This window comes from Erithacus rubecula (genome assembly GCF_903797595.1).
Source record: "Erithacus rubecula genome assembly, chromosome: 1".
Classification (NCBI taxonomy): Eukaryota; Metazoa; Chordata; class Aves; order Passeriformes; family Muscicapidae; genus Erithacus; species Erithacus rubecula.
Genome location: NC_136658.1, coordinates 40,746,518 through 40,758,993, shown reverse-complemented (window position 1 = coordinate 40,758,993; position 12,476 = coordinate 40,746,518).

Genomic DNA, 12,476 nt, shown 5'->3' with positions numbered 1-12,476 from the left:
GAGTGGCTAACACTGTGTGCATATGTTAACAAAATAATGGCCAAACTCAGCTACTACCTCTGCAGAGTGTTTGCTTTACTTCTCTGAATTACAGTGAAGAGGATTAAGTGGGAAAATATGCCCATGCAAATCACTAAGGCCAGTGTTGAGCTTTTAAAGACAAAGGGCTTGGTTCTCTCTTCTCTTACACCATTTTATATTGATGTAGCTGCAGTGCTTTCCCTGCAGTCCACAGCTAATTGGAATGGAATCTGGGCAGGAAAGGCAGAGTTGTTTGCTGTGTAAAACTGTGGATCAGGGAGGAGGGAGGGGATGGCATATGAAGCAGTTAAGCTGAAGAGCCAAACTGTTGCCTCAGCTTTGGTCCTGCCTGTTTTGGTGTCCATGAGGGGTGACAGATCTCTTTCAGTTTGGACTTTACTCTCTTGTTTGTGGTAATAATGATTTCCTCAAAGGGAGCTGGAAAGTTAGTGAGGATACCACAGACATTTTTCTCTTCCTTGACTCAAATACCCTCAATTTGTGCTGTCCATCCCCAGACTTCTGTAGCTCTTCATTGTAGTGTTGTGTGAAAACTCCTGTGAGGTATGAGTTCCAGCCCATCTAGAACAGCCAGACCAGCTCTGCTACACACCTGCATTTCTATGAGTGCATGTCTCTGTGCCTGTAGCATCAGGAGTTGTGGGGGTGAGGTGACCCTGAGATCCTACAGGGAAATAAAAGGGAAAAATATTAAAGGCAATATTGGTGCAGGTTTCTTCTGGATATTTTCAAACCCTAAATGCTGGCAAGTGGAGCAAGTTTTATTTAATGTACTTCAGAAGAGCAAAGCACTGGAGTAGAGAACTGATGCTGGGCTGGTTGACTCAGAACAGCCCTTTTGGCTGTGGCCTACAAGTGCAATTTATTTGATACAACTCTTGTGCTGCCAAAGGAGCGTGATACCTGGAATGCATTTCTGGAGCTACAATAATGGGCTGACTTTTGTAGGGTGAATGGCTGTTGGTGCCTCTGGAAACCAGGGCTGCTAAGCCATGCCTGTTACATTGATTGATCACCTGTAGTTGTGGCAAGATCTATGGTATTGGCAGGTTGTGCTGCTGTGAATAATGGCATATAAGCTGAGGTGCCCTTCCTAAATCGTGTGGGGACTTTGAGCACAATTTGGCCTACCATGTGCAGGTTAAAGGCTGCTGTGCTGGCAGCCTGCTCACAGTCACCATTTCTCCTAGGCTCCCATCTTGTAATGGAGAAAATCTGAGGGGAATGAGAGCAGTAAGAGAGGAGCTTGCTGCCACCACAATTCACCTGGCCTGTGCTTTACTTGCTGTCTGCTTTTGAAGAGCCCTTGGGAAGGAAGGTCTCATTCCTCAGCTGCACATGCTGTTCATATAGCAACAGCCTTGTCTTAACTGATTTATTTCCTTCAGACAACAAAGGAAGCATGTCTGTAGCAATGAGCCCTCTGGGCATGTTCAGGGGCTGATGTGCACACATTCAGTGAATATCACATAGCTGGAAATATCTTTCATCAAGCCCTGAGCTGGCTTCAGTACTGGGACACAGTGTTTGGGTGCAGGAACTCGCCCCTTTCCCAGCTGGACTGTGGGACCAGAGCTGGCCTGACAGCTCCAGGTGCAGTGCTACATGATGTCCGTGTGTCACTGGTGAGAAAGGCAGGGACAGCCTCTCCTGGGTGTCTGTGCAGTGACTAACTCACTAGACTGGGCTCCCTATTTCTGATTATGTGAATTGCATTCATGTAGAATAAAGGAGGAGGACACATCTCTGAGCTCTGTGTCTGCATGTGTGTTTGCTGGTGCCTGGACTCCTGTTGAGCACAGAGTAACTGCTGTTGTGTTTGTACATTGCTGTAGCTGCACTTTCTTTAAGAATATATGGTGTTCTGGCAAGGAACAATTACTGCTTGAAAGTCCTACTGAAGTGTTGCCATATCATGACCTTGTGACAAATTAGGAATCAGGTCTGTAGTTGTGCTCGATTACTCAATGTACCCTTGTTCTGACTCAGGATAGTGCAGAGGTGCTGCCTCCAAATTCATTGTCTGACTGGACAGGGTTAAGCACTGTTCTGACCTGGGGCTCAAATGCATCAAGTAGACAAAGCCTGAATAATTGAATGTGGACTTTATATAACACTGATCTATTTTTTGCAGGCCCTGTGGCTCCTGTAGAGCTTTCCAGCTTTCCCTCTGTTTCCCTGGCAGAGGCAGCATTAGGCAGTGTCTGGTATCACATTTAGTGTTTCTTGCCTTCCAGGCTGAGTAACATCATTTATTGACTGCCATATGTATGAATAGGTCAGATTCTCTCTCACCAGGTCTGCAGTGAAGCACCTGGGATGTCTGAGAGAAGAGTCAAATTTCATTGTCAGTCTTTTGGATGCCATCAGTCTTCCTGCAAGGTATTCCTTTTAGCTGAGTCACAGCAGCTTTTTCAATCCATTTCATGCTGGCTCAGAGCACAGAGTGTCACTCTCCCTGTCCTAGGCAGATAGGGGTGAGTTCCAGTGGGTCCTGCTTCTGGAAGGACTTCTAGCATGGGGAATACCAGCTTGGGCAACACTTCTTGAACCAACACTGGATTGAACATGCAATACATAATTCCTTACCAAGGAGGCTTTTCCTGGCACTTTGAGGGCTGTGAACCAGGGAATGATCCCAGTGGCATGCCATCACTTCAAAGACAGTAGAAAAGTTAAAGGTACTCTGACATCCTCTGAGGCCTGGAAATGTTATGAAATATTTCTTTGGTTAAAGTCAGAGAGTCTCTTCAGATCCTCTAAGAGGAATGAAGTGGTGAGGGAGAAAATTACAAGGGAGGAGGGCAGGTAGATGTTAACAAAAAGTATTGCAGAGACACACAGAATTGCATGCCACCACAGATGCCCTCAGCAGTATTCACTTCCCCCTTTTTCCATCCTGGAAGTGATAATGAGATTAAATTCTTGTAAGGTCAGCATTTGGGTTTAAATATTGCAAGTTTCTTGGTGCACTGGTTTTCATAGTAATTATGTTCCCTTTTTGGCCTTATTGAAATAACAAATGTGCTTAAATGGTTATTCATTTGCAGTCTAGAAGACAAAGGGAAAGCAAAGCTCCCTGTGTGATGTGTGCTGTGAATGCCAGTGCCTCTCCTATGGCAGTCCTCCCTGATCATCATCAAAGTGTCTCAGTGCACCCAGGACTAGGGAGGTGGGAATTCTACTCTGAAATTTCTATCTCTGGGCACATACAGGCAAGCATCTGGTGGTGGCCAGAAGTGGCTGTTTTGGGGGTCACTGTCCCCCTTGTGTCCAGCCTCCCATTCCACAGACCACCAAGCCATCCTGGGTCAGGTGCCCTGACCCTGTGCTGGGCAGACCTGTGCCATGTGTTGCACTATCCTGCCCTTAGAAAAAAAACCATGCTTTAGTGCATCCCTGGGCTTAAAGCAAAGTACATGATGAGGAGATTTCTTGTTCTGGGGCAGGCAAAAAATGAAACCTTGAAAACATGGAGGACTTCTTTTAATTTCATAGAGGTTCTTCAGACTGATGTCCTGGTGCAGCCAAGCCCGTGACAAAACTCCTCCGGACCTTGGAGAGGCTGGATTTCCCTGGAAGAGCTCAATTTAGGCTTAGCAGGGAGAGGTGTAGGACAGCAGATGGCAAGGGACAACATGCTGATTGCATTGCTTTGCTGAAAGAGAGCCACAAAAAGCTGAATGAGGACCATAGCTTCTCTTAAGAGAGCTTGGAGGACTGGCCTTGGCACTGTGAACAAAAGATGAACTCTTGTACTCTCTAGTGCCCACCCAAGTCACTCAATCATGCCCTCCCTCAGCCAGACACAGGAGAGAAAATTTAATGAAAGGCTCATGGGATGGGATATCACTGGGGAGAGATCACTCACCAATTACCATCATGGGCCTGAGTAGAAAAAGGAGAAGTAAAACTGAATATTAAAAAACACCTTTCTTCCACCTTTCCTTTCTTCCCAGCCTTAATTTTATTTCTGATCCCCTAACTCCTTGCAGTGACTCAGAGGGATGGGGAATGGGGATTATGGTCAATTCATCACACGTTGTTTCTGCAGCTGCTTCCTTTCTCATACCAGGATTAGGAATCTTCTTTCTCTCACAGAAGCATTATGAATATGAAGCTTCTAATTCATGTAAGTACAAATACAGATGACAGAAATTCTCTATAAAATGTGAATGTCAATGAGCGTGTTTGGGGAACCGTGTGCCAGAAATAAATGTCATGCAGCTGTGAATGCATACAGCAAATATTCTGAGTTTTGCAAACTGTTCCCCTGACAGTACTAGGTGGATGGGGAGCATTCCCATTAAATTATGAGAGATTTAGAGTGATAACATTTTAAGTATATTACAAAATATTCATGTTTACCAGAATTTAAAAAAAATTAACCTTTTAGTTTCAGAATTCCAGTTCTGTTACACCTGTCACAGAAAGTGAAAATGATAAAGATTTGCCCAGGAATACTGAAGAAGATTAATAACTACTGTCTCCAGTGTGCTTTGTTTTGTGTATTCTTCTCGCTGCTACAATTAAAGATTCCTTGTCATTATCACTTTCTGTGTGTCACTGTGGTTTTCTATAATTTATTGTGGAGAAAAGAGAGAAAGACATTCTATTCATTATTACAATTCTCTTTTAGGTGTGTTAATGTGTTTTATATGAAGTGATTATACTGACATCAGTACTTGGACCCTAATTTATTATGCAAATAACTTGCTATGTGCTCTTGAGGCAGAATCAGACTTGCACTTCTTTGTCTAAGCTCTCTTAAAACCATGCCTGACATCTCAAGTGGCTGGAAATGAAACATTTTCCTTCTCTGACCTGCCTCCTTAACAGACACTTGTTACAGAGATGCTTGTTGAATGCTTGTTGAATGCAGACAGCTTGTGCCTCATGGTGCTATCATACACAAATTCCTGGGCTCAGCCACCTCACTGAACTGTAAAAGACATGGGTGTTGAAGTCTACAACTCAGGTCAACAGCAAGACCTTTATCTGAAAAAAAACCAAAAAGGAAACCAATCTTTGATCACAACAATCAACTATATAGATGTGTTTTTTCTTAGCAATGTCTTTGTCTTATATTCCTACTGAAATTTATTTGAAAACTATTGAACCAAAGCACAAGACAGTAGAATAAATTAACATGAAATACATATTTTTATGAATTATTTTGTGCTTCTCCATGTGATGTCTTATTCAGACTCTAAATCAAAACTGAAACTGTGATTCCAAGGCCTAGAGACAATTTAGAAAGTACTAACAATAAAAGTAGCTTATTGTGTGCTGCTGAGCCATCCTGTCTCCTCAGATAGTTCATCTTTGATGCCTTCTGCAGAGCAGCAAATTTCTTATCACATTCAACTGCTCAAACACACATCAGTCCTTAATGTTAGGCTCCTCATACACTTGGATGAATTCAAAGCATAGAATTGCAACCAGGGAACTGCTAAAGCACCTATCTCAGGGAGGCAGAGTCCTTTCCAGTATGCTGCAGCTCTCTCTGGCAGAAATTCAAGTTACAATCTGGCAATATCTGAAGCTCTGTTAGAACAATTACAGTGAATCCCACGTTCCCATTATTAGAAGGCAAATCCTCCCTTCAGTTCCAATTTCAAAGCTCCTCAGCTTTTCACACTGCCTTATTCTTCCAGTTAAAGATAGCAAGGATAAGAAAAAGGGAAGAGGTTGTTCATTCTTTTTTTTTTTTTTCACTTGCCACTTGCTTAGTTTCCAAAAGTGATTTGCACCGTACATAGTCCTTACATGTTCTCCTGTGCTCTATAAATTTATTAGCACAAATCTCTTGGCTTTCCCCCCACCTCTTTCTTCCGTTGCAAAGCGATTTTTTTGTGCACAACATCCCTTTCTGAGGACTTGTTTGTGTGTGCCATCAATATTTTCACCTTTCTTTATTTACATATTTCCTCTCTGGTTTCATGATCTATGAATTCTCACCCAAATCAGATTTCCTAATTTACCAATACAAATGACTCCTTGTCTCATAAGTAATGACATGCTTGAGTCCTTGAAAATCCTAACACTTTATATTTCCCATTCAAATCCTCTCCTCAGGTTATTTATCTCTGGGACTCTTACAGGCATCTCAGGCTGGGAAATTTTGACATAAAGCCCTTAAATAAGTAGCCCATGTGGTAACTAGCCTGATGCTGGTTTTAATTTATCATAAGAACCAGTACCTAGCAGTTTCTACATGACCCTTTTATTAAGGAGTTTTGCCCTTCAAGAGAGCTTGGTTTCTTTGGGGAATGCTTCCTATTTTTTTAAATTGCCATTGTAATGATTTCTGCTCCATGTACTCATTTCCCATCTCACTTTCCTCACTCTTCATCCCATATTCTAAGGAACGTTCAGAGGGTGTTTTATTTAAAATTCATTGATGCCTCTCATCAAGCTACCACAATGAGGGGGTATATTTCTTCTGGCGCAACTGCTGAGTTTTAAGAATACACTAAAAAAGGAAAAAAAAATATTTATTGTGCATTCTTCTTGTGCCTCAAGCTTTCTTGGATATCAGGTTGTATGTGGCAAGGATGTAAATTAGAAGGTGTTCTGGAGTAAAAAACATTTTCAGCAATTCTTTTTAATGAAGAAATGCTGATTATGGAGATGTAACTTCTCTGTATGCTTTAAATTAGAGAAATCACAGAGATTAATCTCTTTCTTTCTGCGGACATCTCACAGATTAAATAAACACAATTGCGCAATCTCTGGTGCTGTTACTATTCTCTCTCATTTCTGTTGCAAAACCTGAAAGACATGGAGACAGCTTGCAGGCCACAGTGAGATTTATCACTCCAAGACCCCTGGTAGGAGGTTTGTTAGGATGGCCAGAGTCCTTGCCTCACCTTTGATCTTTCCAAATAATCCTCTCAGTCAATCCACTTATTCAGATGGACATACCAAATAATCTCCTGGGAGAACATAAGGTCAAAAATCACTTCTTGCCCATCTTCCCTGTATAAAAAGTGCTTGGCTTTACAAGGTATAAAGACTTCATAATAAGACTATTCCTGTGTGACCAATCCCTTTCTAAATCCACCGTTTTGGCAGGACATCCTGCAAGGATGTTTATATCTTGCCTGTGTCAGTAGCTCCCTAAGATGCTTCTGAGAGACTGAGTGAGGCTTGAAACCACATCATGGGGAATTATTAAATGAAACTTGACTATGGGACACATTATGGTCTCTCCCATTCTGAAACTTCTGGGACAGAAGAGCCTAAAAAGCACACTAAAAGAAATCCAGTGTCTTCCCACTTATGGTCTCTTTTCCAGCTTGGTGGTATCCAGCATGGTAGCATATGCTTAGAGATATGCTTGCTCAGTGTAGCCTGTGTGTTAGCATCAACAGGGGCCTGGAGGGGCCTTTGTGCTTCAAAATGAGTGGCTAGACAAGGTGGCAGTGTCACACTTGTCAGAGGGTTTCCTGTCAAGAACAGAGACAGAGACAGTGACTTGGGATGTCAGGCATATTACTCAGTATTTACAGCTATTTCTGGGTCAAGGGCTAAGACAAGAATTGCATGTGAAATTGCCCTTCCCTCTAAACAGAGTAGTATAACACAAAGAAAAATGAAAATCAATTTCAGGAATTGTGAGGTGAAAATTGGAGAGGAGTAAATTGTTCAAGTTGCTGCTGAAAGAGACAATTATGAACACTCTCTGTGGCAGTCAAATTCTCTGTGCAATTATTGTCACGGTGCTGAATTGCCTTGGAGCCCTTTCCATGGAGCAAGACCTCACTGGTCTCAACACTTTTTTCCCATGAGTGTTAACCTTTTTATAAGAAAACATGCTCCCAACTTTTTTTTATTCTCTATGTTGCAGCGAAAGGAGGGGACTCCTGAAATACTCCATGTGTACAGTCCAGCTGGGACAGTTACTGCAGCTCCCTTCAGTTTGCTGTGTGCTGCCCATGTGAGTGTGTATTGGACTGAGCTGCAGCACTGCAGGAGAAAAGGACAAAGCCCCAAGGTCTCAGGAGCAGCCAAAGGCTGTGGTTACTCTGCACAGTCTCCAATATCAGTTTAAGGTATTGCTGCTCTTTCAACAAAGGGGCTGATATAACACTGTAAGACTATGCTATAATATGGCCTCTGGAGCTGGCCTACCTGTAAGAACCAAAAGTGTGCTTTAATCTCACTTAAAACCAAAACCAACCCATTGCATTGCATTGAAACTCCGTCTAGAGTATTTTAGTTACTATTGCACTGGTCTGATGGATAGGGACTGATGAGTGAAAGCCCCAGGGTTTTAATCCTCTGCCCCAGCCAGGTGATCTTGAGTCAGTATTTGTGTCTCACTTTCAAAGTAGCTGATCTGAAGCTCCCTGACATGTGCAACTCTCGACCTCTCCAAGATGAGCAGGCACCAGAGGATGCAGTAATTTCTCCTCAAAGGTGTGTTACCAATCTCAGCAAATCACAGACAGGATGAGTGGTACCCCTGCTGTGGGCTTCCTGTCTGATAAAAATGTTTTCAACTTCTCAAAGGAAAGGCCAAACAAAGCATGTAAAAGCTTCCCAAGAAATGAACTGAATGAGTTATTTCACATGTGTAGCAGCTGCCTCACAAAACATTTATTAGTAGAATAATAGAATAATTTTGGTTGGACAAGGCCTCCAATCTAAGATCATTGAGTCCAACCACTAACCCAGAACTGCCAATCTGTCACTAGAGAATTTCCCAGATGAAGCATTTGCTTTATTACAGTCATGAAACTTTGGTGAGGAGAGGGAAATGGACGTTTCTAAACCCCACCTCCCTGGTTTGCTGAACTACAGCCAAAATTATCATCTCTTTTCAAAGAAGCTGAGGAAATTAACAAAATAACTATTGCTCGAGGCAGACCAACTAGCAATCTGCCATTGAATATGGAATAATGGGTGAATCATTGTTCGATCCACCACAGCCTCATTTGTTCTCATTGCAAGCTGAGCTCTCCTTTCCAAGCAAGGCTGTCAGGAGCCTCAGTGCCACTGGGGCTCTTTTGTTGCTGCCAGGAGCACTCTTCTTGATGGACAGTAGAAAATTGTCTAGCTTTTCACTTCAGCTGCTCACTGCACAATTGAGGCACTCACAGCACAATTCAGGCAAGAGCAACTAATAACCTGGCATTGCTGCTACATTGATTTTTGGGTGAGGTGTTCTATCATTTTATGGCACTGAATTTAGACACAGCTGCTTTAATTTTCTCCTGAGTAAATGTAATGAAATTTCTATGAAATAAATATGCCTTTCCCTGTAATTGCATAATTCTTTGTTTGTTTGGGCTTTTTTTCCTGCTGCAATTTCTCCAAGGACTGACATTTTTATTTCTGAGAAAAGATAATGAAAATTCCCATCTAAGTCTAAGTAATCCCTCAGAACTGAATGCTCGATAGTACCAATGGCAACTGAAAACAAGGTGGTTTTAAAAATGAACAGAATGAGAATTAACTGAAGTACATTTTGACTGGGGTGTGTCCCCTTTCTATCCTCTTACCAGCTCCTTACTGGATATTGTTTTTCTTTAGTATGAGGACTTTATAATGTGTTGTTATAACTGAGGTTAGAAATTCTCTCCAGCATCATAGTCGAAAAAGATTTTGTATTCTCATGAAAAAAAGCACCTCTTTTCCCTTAGTGAAACCTTGTCTATTGTTTAAAGAGAACTGCCCAGGATCACAGGAGTGGAGAGGATTTTATTTCTTTTTAACATCTCTGAAATAAAATAAAATATCAAGCAGAGAGTTGAAGGCAAGTAGTGAAAGTTAGAAGCATGGAGGTTTATAACAAAGGTCAGTTGGAGATTCACCAGTTTCTTTCAGAGAAAGTATAAAATGTGCCATTAAACAGAAAATAATACTTCACTATGAAAGGTCAGTTCCTCCCTGAAGGAGTTAATCAAAAATCAGTACCTCCAAGGCATTACTGTTTTATTAGCTCATTTAACTTTAGCACTGAGAATGAGACAACTGAACAGAGGTGCCCAGCTGACCATTAAAAATGGTATACCAAGAACTAGTTCTCTAGGCTCACTGAGGATTTCTGAGCATGTGAGGAGCTCTCAGACATACTAATATCTTGAAAGAAGTAAGGCTAAACTTTAATTTTTACCTGTTTCCTTTGAGAAAATACTTTTCTCAAACAAGGAAAGGAAATGAAACTAAATTATGTCAACATTTCCCTAACTGCTGACTTCAAAATTAAAGGCAGCTCTCAGAAATAACCTTCTAGGTTTTACTCTTCTTCAGTTTTTGAGATTCTAGAATGTATTTGCTTCACAGTTTCTTTCCTAAAACCAGGAGTGTTAGAAAATGGTTTTAAATTAAAATTTGCAGAACCACTCTATTGATGACATGGAGGGTTACAGGTATGAAGAATAGCACCTAACACTGCAAGAGATCACCCTGTGCTTTGAATCCTCTTCTTTACCTATAACTTTCTGCTGTAGAAAACACACTCCCTGTTCCCACTCCCAAATTGTCCATACTTGTCACTATTCACATTATGCCACAGTTTCCAGACTTTCTGTTCTCATTTTCAAATACTTCCTAAACTGATTCAGCCACAAGTGGTTGGCTCAACTCATGGACTATCAATTTTCTGGTTAGATTTAATACAAATCCATTAAGCCCATCTGCCTGGCTGTGTGCTCAGTGAGTTAGAGAGCACCCACTTGAGCTACTCTGCTGGATGTCTGGAACAAGTGGTAGCAGCACTGGGATGGAAAGTAACTGATTTGTTGGTGAGAGGAGCACATCACAATCAGAGAAGAGGCTTTCCTTAATGGGGCAGACATGCTCCTTTCTTGCTTCTCCCCTCTCAAGCAGAGTACTTTGCTGCATATAGCCAAGGACTGAAAGTAGCATTAGTCAATCCTGCTGGAACATCTTCTGTATCCATCTGTTTGCTCTGTAAATGGTTCCCTGAAGAGGTTTCACATGCTGCTTTTCCAAATGGTGCCTATGAAAGTCTATCAGTTATCATTCTGCACCTAGTGGTGATCTACAACAGGTTTTTCTTGAGATGCTGTTAACTGTCCGCAAAAATTGAGCAAATATGCAAATTTAATTTACACATTTAATACCACCATGGAGATTATGATTAAATTACTGTTATCACTTTGAAAACATACTGTCCCATGCAAATAGCTAACAAATTACCCAAGCTCAGACCTTGGCCTAAAGAATATTATTACCTGGCAGCTGTGGACACATTTGGTGTCAGACATAATAATAATGCTCTGATCTCATCCTAAAGAAATTATGTCCCAGATAAACATTTGCTTCACCAGAGGCATAGAAGCCCTGTCAAATACTATTGGCCAACTGCAACTTTCAAGTGTTTTAACACACCTATTTTTGAACTTCCCTCTGCTCAGCCAGGTAGATTCTGAGCAGTTGGCACCCTGACATTACAGAGGTCACAGTCTAGCATGGATGCACTGAACCAGCTGCAAACAGGCAAGAAAGTGTCTGGAAGATCACCTGGAGGTTTTCACAGTAGTGAAGAGCACTGGACACTGCATGGCACTGGAACCTGTGAGCATCTTTTGGGCCATGGTCCCTTGTTGGCTCCCATTAATGCCAGTCTGGACAAGCAGGCCAGATGAACAGAATTTCAGCCAAGCAGAAGGGATGAGCCTGGACATCAGAATTCCCATTGTTGAGGGAATTTAGGGCTTGGTGTGCAGCTGAGCTCTGGAAAGAGTCTGAGGCAAGAAACTGTGAAACTGCCAAAGGGCACAGGGACATGTGGTGCCAGCCAGGTGCTGGGACACTCAGGGACACAGAAGGAAGGAGCCAAGGGTTCCAGACATGACTCTGCTTGGATTGTGCTTGTGAGGGTGTAAAAGCCCTCAGGTTTCTTCATTTGGGGTCCCTCCTAGAAGGCATCCAGCTCAAATTGTTATTTTGTTGTGATTAAACTATTTTAACAATTGAGACATCAGAGGCTTTGCTGTGGGAAATCTGGGGTCTTGCTGATAAGGAAACCTTGTCTGACTGTAGGCCAGCTCAGGTGCCATGAGTGTGACTGCTGGAGAAGCTTCCAGATCATTGGGCAGGAAGTTTCAATGCCCATTGCCAGACTGTGTGGTCCCGTTGGTCAAGCAGCACAGGGCTCCAATAAACTGCTGTGCCATGGCATGGTATTTGCTGTGACCTCCATCTGTGAGGCTGGTGAGCTCTGAGCAAGGTGTGGGGAACCCACCTGGGTGTGTGGGATGGTTCAACTCTGGATGTACAGACACACTGGGGAATGAGATGCTGGAGAGCAGAGCCATGGAAAGGGACCTGGGGGTCCTGGTCAGTGGCAAGTTGGGCATGAGGCAGCAGAGCCCTGGCAGCCAGGAGAGCCAGCCCTGTCCTGGGGGGCATCAGGCACAGCATGGCCAGCTGGGCAAGGGAGGGGATTGTCCTGAGCT